Here is a 9,110-nt window from a genome sequence, read left to right as displayed (position 1 = left end):
CCAAGGTGTGCCTGGCCTTAGCCAAGCTGCTAGGAGGCAGTAAAAGAAAGCAGAACCTGGAAGAAAGAAGCTTTTAATTAAAGACACACTATCCCCAAGAAGCTTTAGAGCAGGCCCTCCAGATGTTTTGGACTACAATTCCTATCATCCTTGACCACTGGTCCTGTTAGCTAGGGATCATGGAAGTTGTAGGCCAAAACATCTGGAGGGCCGCAGTTTGGGGACGCCTGCTTTAGAGGCTGGTGCTGCAATTGTGTTTTACTGCCAGCTGGTGGTGACGGAGAACAAGCAATAAATCATCTTTCCAAAAGGCCCAAGGAGACAAAAAAAAAAAAACCAGGAGGCTCCATCTGCCTCCCCTGACATTCCTCTCCCAGCAGAAATCAAATGAAATCACTAGTGAGCCAGGGCAGAGGAAGCTGGATGGCAGCAGCTGTAAAGCAATAAAAAGCTGAGTCTCTCCCTAAAAGGCAAGATGCAGGAGTGTTGGGAGAGAGGCCCTAGGAAACTTGCAAGTAGAAGGGAATAGAAGAAGAACAAGACAGGGGAGCTAGGAAGAAGACTGGTTTGGGCCTGATCAGCCGGAGAAGAACGTGCTTACTTCCGGGGGTAACCCCCAGCGAGGAGCGACTAAGGAAATATACCGTGTGGGAAGGTGAAGGGAGACACTGCGCTCTAGAGAATTAGACAAGAGCATAGGAAGGAAAGCCCCACACGTTGGAAATAAAAATAGTAAAGGGTTCCTGTGATGAAAAGGGGATTTCCAAGCCCCATTGGTAAGCGACCCTCTTGGCAGTCTCAGAGGCCAAGAGGCCACCTGGGGTTTCGAGGATCCAAGGAAGTTACAGAAGGAATTCTCTGACACATTGGAACACAGTGATTTGGCATTCTGGGAATGAAGGGAGTCCACACAGGAGGACTGTTCCAGAGAAAAGGAGCAGCACTATCTTGCATGAGCAGCTGTGATGGCACAGTGTAAAAGACCACAGCAATGTTTGGTTGTGACCGGAAGATGGGCCTCAAAAAAGACACTGCTGACACTGCAGATCAGGTGTACATTACAGGTACCTCAAATCAGGAATGCAATCACGCACTAGAAGGGCAGGAGTGGAACAAATGTAGGTCACAGTTAGCCTGCGGGAGGCTTTCATCCTGATCCTAGTGCCAGCTCTTTGAACAAGACTCTTTCCATAGGCCACTCTCCCACAGCAAGTCTTACCCCACAGGCTTGTTCACACATTGCGCTGAAGATTGGTACAAGCTGTCTCTACACATGTGCAACTGTTTGTGTGAGTGTGCACTTGTTGATTTGCATAGCTCAACTCTTATGTACCAGACTGTGCACTCATTGAACCTTACGTGTGAATAACTGGACAACTGTTGTGTAGACAGATTGTGGGTAAAGGTAAAGGACCCTGAAGAAGATCACAATGAAAGCCAAATGAGACAAGTGACTGCTGTCGCAGCCAGTAGACCCCAAGTAAAGCAAAACAAAACTGATGGTTGGTAGATCTGTTGAAGCCAAGCAGATCCGCAGAAGCCGGAACAAGAAAGGAGATCCCCTTGGCCGTGCGGCTGTTTAAAAGGGATGAGCCACGCCCCCTGGCTGACTGGATTGGCCGGCTGGGGGCCATGACGTGGGGTTTCACCAGCCCCCGCTGTGTGTGGAGGCCATGTGGCCTGACCGCAACACCACCCCACTGGGAATGGCTTTCCCATTCCAACAACAGTTTGTACATTTTTTTGACAATAGTTTCTCATTATTTCCCAACAAATCCTTTTCAAACCTTGACAGTTCTTTACTGAAACCCAATCCTTTGACCAACCTAAATAAATCGTTTAGTAGGTGGTATTTTAACCAATCTGTTAATAAATGTCTTACAGTATATCCTCAATTTTTTTCACCTTCAATTGGTTTCCTACTTTGGTTAATAGCTCTTTGTAAATTGCCCATTCACCTTCCATGTTGTTGGTTTTTAACCGATACAGATTGCTTCTAATGGTGATAGCCACCATGGAGTTCTACCTTCTAAAAGATTTTTATATTTTTCCCATACAGTATAACATAAATTGATTTTCTTACAACATGGTTCAGGAACCCTTTATGCACTTTGGTTTTTTTCCATACCAAAGATATGCATGCCATCCAAACCACCCTCTTCCTGCCTAGTTGAGAAAACAAGGTCCAGAGTGTGGCCTGCCACATATCTTGGGCCAATGACACGTTGGGACAGCCCCATGGTTGTCATGGCAGCCATGAAGTCCTGAGCCACCCCAGAGACAGTCGCCTCGGTATGGATGTTAAAGTCCCCCAAACCAGCAGTTTGGGAGTCCTCAACACTGCCCCCAAGACCAGCTCTGTCAGTTCAGGCAAGGAGACTGCTGGGCAGTGAGGTGGGCAGTAAACCAGAGGAATCTCTCATCTGTTCTGATTGCCCAGTGCCAGGAATACACACTCTAGATCCCCCCACAACTGGAAAGAGATCCTAGAGAGAGAGAGATGAAATCTCCGTAGACTACAGCAATGCCCCTTCCCTGATCCTCCAGTCTGCCCTGATGCTTCCCTGAGTACCCAGGTGGGCACAGATGGGGGTGAGATCATGGATTTTGGAGGTCTTATTCAGAGCTGATCTGGCATTCAGCAACGGCAGCCACAGACCTGAGGGCTGGCTAGTAGGACAACCACAATTTCCCAGGCTGGAGGAATTGTCGACTAAATAACTCAGAAGGATAAAATCCCTTCAGTAGCACCTTAAAGACCAACTTAGTTGGTCTTTAAGGTGCTACTGAAGGAATTTTTTTATTTTACTTTGATCCAGACCAACACGGCTACCTACCTGTAACCGGATAAAATCCCATTATCCTGCCCAGGATTTTGGGAGAAGCTGATGTAAATTAAACCAAGCGAAACTCTCTGGGATGCCAATTCAGAGGGGTTCTACTTTCCCAGCCAATGGGTTGGCCTCAGTGTACTGCCACCACCCTCCCAGTCACCCCTCCCTGCTCTCTTCCTCCCCAGATACAACTGCATTCTTTGTGCAATTTTGATTTCCTTGCTTTTTAAAGAGCTGTTTCTAAGCCCTGCACTGGTCACTGAGCTTGGGAAGCATCAGACGGGTGTTCATTCCCAGTGGCTACTCCCCCAACGTGGGATAAGACAGAAGCCAAGCTTTTGCAGGCGTCAGCGTTTTTTTTGTCAAAGCTCAGCAGCAGAGAGAGCTCTTCAAGACAAGACCACCTCTGAAGATGGAAGCACCCCAGAGAAATGTTAATTCGTACCTTGCCCTTTCTATCTTCAACCTGCTGTGTTGCTGTCTGCCACTTGGAATCGCAGCTCTTGTCTTCTCTCTCCAGGTAAGTCTACTTCGGGGTCCTTTGCCTCACTCTGCATAAGAGAATGCTGAACATCCAGCTCTTTAAAATGTCCATCAGGCAGAGGAGGGATGTTTGCATTTATATGTGCACATGTGTGAATGTTTAGTACATTTGTGCGTACTTTATGCTCAGTGTCTTCCTCCACTAAAAATTCCAACAATTTCCTCAACACGAAACGTTTGATCACAGATATGTTGGTTTCTAACAGTCCTGGAGAATGGATTTGTAAAAGGGCTTTGCATTTTTGAGTGTGGTGTCTGGTTTGTGTCTGGATGTTGTGGAGGGCATGAAAATATTTGTCAAAGATGCGAGCAGCATAGTAGATTGCTTTGCAAATTAAGGACATTCGTGAATTTTGGAATTGCTAGTAGATTTTACCTGTCCTTTCCCCCCTTTTTAATTCTCTGCAAAAGTTTGGTGCAGGGATGGAAGATGCCAATATTGGCTGTTGGGAGTAACACAAATTACTATTAGCAGCTTTCAGTACCATCAACCATGGTATCCTTCTGGACCCTCCTGGTGGGATGGGACTTGGAGGCATGCTTCTACAGTGGTTCTGTTCCTTCACTGGAGGAGTGAACCCAGAATGTGGGGGGGTGGTGGCTCCTATTTGACACCTTGGACATTGGCTGTGAAGTCCCTCATGGTTCTGTTCTGTTCCCTATGCTATTTATCAATTGCATGAAACCACTGGGAGAGGTTGTCCAGAGCTTTAGGGATGGGTGTCATCAATATGCTGATGACACCCAGCTCTATTTCTCCTCCCCACCTGAATCCACAGAAGCTGCCTTGGTTCTAAACTGGTGTTTGTCATCAGTGATGGGCTAGATGACATCTGAAGGCAGCCCTGTTCAGGGAAGCTTTTAATATTTAATGCTGTATTGTTTTAATATTCAATTGGGAGCCACCCAGAGTGGCTGGGGAGACTCAGCCAGATGGGCGGGGTAAGGTAAAGGTAAAGGGACCCCTGACCATTTGGTCCAGTCGTGAGCGACTCTGGGGTTGCGGTGCTCATCTCGCATTATTGGCCGAGGGAGCTGGCGTACAGCTTCCAGGTCATGTGGCCAGCATGACAAAGCCACTTCTGGCGAACCAGAGCAGCACACGGAAACGCCGTTTACCTTCCCGCTGTAGTGGTACCTATTTATCTACTTGCACTTTGACCTGCTTTAGATGTGAGTGAGCAAATGGAAACTTAATCCGTACAAGACAGAGCTGCTCTTGGTCAGTCAGAAGGCAGAACAGGGAAGAGGGATTCAGCCTGTGCTGGTTGGGGTAACACTCCCCCTGAGACCGAGAAAAGATATGATAACGGTAGTCATCTTCAGGTATCTAAAGGGCCTGTCACATGGAAGAGGGAACAAGCTTGTTTTACCCTGCTCTGGAGGGTAGGACTCGAACTAATGACTTTATGTTACAAGAATAGATTCCAACTAAACATCAGGAATAACTTTCTGATGGCAAGAGCTGTTTGGCAGTGGAACAGACTCCCACGAGAGGTGGTGAACTCTCCTTCCTTGGAGGTTTTTAAGCAGAGGCTGGGTTTGCCAGCTGCTGCTATGGATGCTTTATTTGTGATATAGCAATGTTCCTTACAACTCTAAGTTGTTGATTGTCCTCCACCCTGGGATCAGGACAGATATAGTAAATCAGCAGATCAGCAGCCTAACATTGCACACCCTTCAACATTCAACAGATGAAAAAGAGCTATTCTGGTCCTCATCAGTATCACTGCTAGTTAGCTGTATTTACTGATACGGGGTTTTCTTTCCCCCTCAGGCTTCCCTAAAGGCAATACATAAATGCAAATATTTTTTGTGTTTAAAATACTGCAGTTTTGCGTGTTTCCTTTAATAGGAGGAAATGCTCAAAGCAGTGATACTGATAGAATGTCCCTGTTTTTACCTGAGGAATGTTGGAGGGCATGACATTGTGTTTTTCAGGGATGCTTCTCGAAAGCCAGGGGGCGCTGAAGAGCCCTGCAACTTATTTTGCCATTGCCACAGGGTGTCTTTGGATCTGGTCTTTCTCCAAGACCTGGCCTTTAATTTCTAGTCTGTCCCAGAACTCTGGGCCCACTGGTCTCCCATTGTGCTTGGGGCATCAATTGGTTGGAGAACATCACAATGGGTCAGGATACTGGAAAGAGACCCCCCCAGGTCTCGTCTCCAGTTCCACCAAGCTCACACCCATTCCAGAAGCAGTGGTGGCAAGAGTTTTACTTGGGTATTGTTATGTACTGAGCTGAATCCTAGAACAATAGGATTCAGAATCAGCGGGAGCTACCCAATCCAACTCCAGGTGGAAGTGAATCCGCAACCTGATTGGCCTGCTGGAGCAGCCAATCAGGCGGCTGGCAGAAGTGAATCTGCTACCTGATTGGCCTGTAGGAGCAGCCAATCAGGCTGCAGGCAGAAGTCAATCCACAATATAATTGGCCCACAGGTGTAGCCCTGAAGTAGCCAATCACGCAAGGCCCATTGTGTAAATAATGTATATAAGCAGATGGGTTGGGGAAAAGAGCCATTCTTCTTCTCCTTGAGGACTATGAGCTGAATAAAGAGCATGAAATTCACTCTCGACTCCGAGTACATTTCAGGTATGAAAAAAAGGAGGAGGAAATCTTAAGGAAGAAAGAGCATTGGGACAAGTTGGGAGCTGGCAGATAACCTTCCCCTCCAGGCTTCCCTTCTTGCTATTTTCCGATGCCCTCAGCAGAATTATTTTGCAGGATCTGCCTGTTTCCCGACAGCAGACATGCTCCAGGCATTTTATTTATTTACTGTTTTTTCCTTCCGTTCCTGATGTTAGCTGGCCTAATAATAATAATAATAATAATAATAATAATAATAGGTTTCCCCAGCCACTCTGGGCGGCTTCCAACAGAAAAATAAAACACAGTAATCTATTAAACATTAAAAGCCTCCCTGAACAGGGCTGCCTTCAGATGTCTTCTAAAAGTCTGGCAGTTGTTGATGTTTCCCTTCCTCTCAACTACTGTTTATCTGTCTTTGGGAAGTGGAACACACACTCGCAATAGATGTCTGACAAAGAGGGGATTTACGTTGCCCTCCCCCATGCCATCCTTATTGCTCTCTTCCTCATCATGTGCTGCCTGCCATCTTTTCACCTGGAGATGCCAAGGATCAAGCTTTCTGTGTGCAAAGCAGGCCATCTGCCACCAAGCTGGTGTGCTGTTTCTTGATAGCTGCACTGTGCTCCTTCTGGTGTTCTGTGGGCTTCTATGCTTCCCCTTTATAGCTTCTTCCCAGTGTGTCCAGCGCCACCATTTGGCATACTGGGGCAAGTGCTAGGCTCCCAGGGATTTTACAGGACTTGTTGTTGTTGTTGCTGTTGTTGTTGCTGTTGTTGTTGCTGCTGCTGCTGCTGCTGCTGCTGCTGCTGTTGCACCCACACAGGGCAGGCAGCTAGCTGCACTCAGCATGCCCCATTGCCCAGCAAATAGCCCCTGCCCCCAACCAGCAAGTGATGGGTGTTGCCCAGCCTCCCCCACCCCCAGGATCTGTGGCAGGGCCTGCTTCCCAGAACAACTGCATGCTGCCACCATAAGAACCCAGTAAGACCCCTGAAGGACTGGATCAACTTCTCTAGTCTATGGTAGAGAACCATGATTTTCAATGTCATTGTGTCAGCTCGAGTGGCCCTTCTTGTGCTTTCAGCCGGCCTTGCTGCCATGGTGTGTGTGGGTTTTTTCATGTCACAGACAAGCAGGCGCTGTGCCAGGGGATAGCGGTAGCTTTGCAAGGGGCTGGCCAACTTGAATAAAATATTGTGGGGGCCCAGGTGAGCCCCACCCTGCATAATCAATCACATGATGCAGTGCACACATACCATTTGAATGGGAATGCCCATCAACTTTGGGGGAGCCCAGCTCCCACAAATATTTTATTGTGGGGGCTGAAGCTTCCACGGCCCCCGGGAGGTGGCTCCTATGGCAGGTGCTGATCTCCAAATGCATGACAACAGACCAATCGGGCATACTTTTCCCATGGGTTGATGGAAGCTGTGGAGCTGGAGGGTCTTCTAGCTTAAGCCACACTGAGCCTTGATTTCTCTCTCCTTCCTCAGGCGAGAAACGCCAGCAATGAAGGAAACATCAACCAAGCCGCAAGCTCTTCCCGCACCGCCCGCATCCTGAATATCGTTGGGATTGTCATTGGAGCAATTATGCTTGTGGTTATTATAGTGATTTTTGCTGTCAGTTCAAAAAATAAACACTAAGAGGAGATGTCCCTCACGCTTCCTCTTGGAGAGTGCTCCTGTGATGGCCCTCGGGAGTGGATCCAGCGTATTCTTACAAGGGCGTCCTGATCCAAGTAGTCACGATCCACCAGCAAAATTGTCAGCTCAAAGAGACAATGCTACAAAGCCAAAGTTTTTTCTGAAGGGGGAGGGCTCTTTTGTACTATCTCTGATTAATTGCTTTGCTTTCTTTCTGAGGGGGGGGAACCCACCCTACTCAATCATGCTTTGCATGCTTCGAGAGGATGGTGACATGTAACCCAATAAAACAACAACAACAAAATAATAATAATACATGAATCTTGCTGCCTGTTATCCTGTCCTTCCCTAGGAACTAGAGAACCGGAGAAAATTTGGTTTGTTCGGTTTATTTAGGTGGTGATGGCTGTCAGTGTGCTTCGGTTTTGCATCAGTAAAACGATCCAGGCAGTAGCTGCATCAATGCAGCAAGCGCATCAATATTATTACTCATTTCATGTTTATACCACTTTATATTTTTAAGGGGGGGAAATCAAAGCAGTTTACAACACATTAAAACATCAAAGGCAACATAATTAACAGGGAACTAAAATATTATCTTAAAGGTTTCAAAGTAAAATGTTGCAAAGGAGGTCAACTACAGAATGCACATTTAAAACAGCAAAGTTAACAAACAAAATTCAAAAGAAAACATTACCAAAGGAAGCAGAGTATAAAATGTGCATTTATAACAGCATAGTTAGCAAGAGAATAAAATATTCTCAGTCAACAGGGAGTTCTAGAGTGTAGGTGCTGCCACACTAAATGACCCAGTTCTTACAAATGTGGAACAGGCATCATGTGGCTTCCACCAATCCAAGTGGCCAAATGGTCACGTGTGGGGCAAGGCGATCCTGCAAGCAAGCTGGTCCCAAGTTGTTAAGAGCCAGTGGAAGACAGGAGTGCCTGGCGTGCTATGGTCCATGGGGTCACAAAGAGTCGGACACGACTAAACGACTAAACAACAACAACATACTAATAGTAACTCCTTGTACAGTGGTTCTTCTGGTTACGAACTTAATTCGTCCTGGAGGTCCGTTCTTAACCTGAAACTGCTCTGAACCTGAGGTACCACTGCTGGCGCATGATTTCTGTTCTCATCCTGAGGTAAAGTTCTTAACCCGAGGTACTACTTCCATGTTAGCGGAGTCTGTAACCCGGAGTGTTTGTAGCCCAAAGTGTTTGTAACCCGAGGTACCACTGTACTTGATCCGGTAGCAAATCTGCAATCAGTAGGAAATCACAATTAAATTGAAGCTGCAGCAAAACAGCAGGATAAACATTTAGCAGGGTGGCTCAACCCTGTCCAGACTCCAGACAGCAACAGAATGTTCAGGAGGGCCAAAAACGTTATGTTGTTTTTTTTCAAGGTAGGTTTTCCTCTTTCCCCTTTTCAGTGGTGATCCTCCTCCAAACATGGCCTCCCCCAAAGGGCATTACTGTACATCACAATC

The sequence above is a fragment of the Zootoca vivipara genome, chromosome 15, assembly GCF_963506605.1.
Source record: "Zootoca vivipara chromosome 15, rZooViv1.1, whole genome shotgun sequence".
In the NCBI taxonomy this organism is placed as follows: Eukaryota; Metazoa; Chordata; class Lepidosauria; order Squamata; family Lacertidae; genus Zootoca; species Zootoca vivipara.
Note: the sequence above shows the minus strand (reverse complement) of the source record.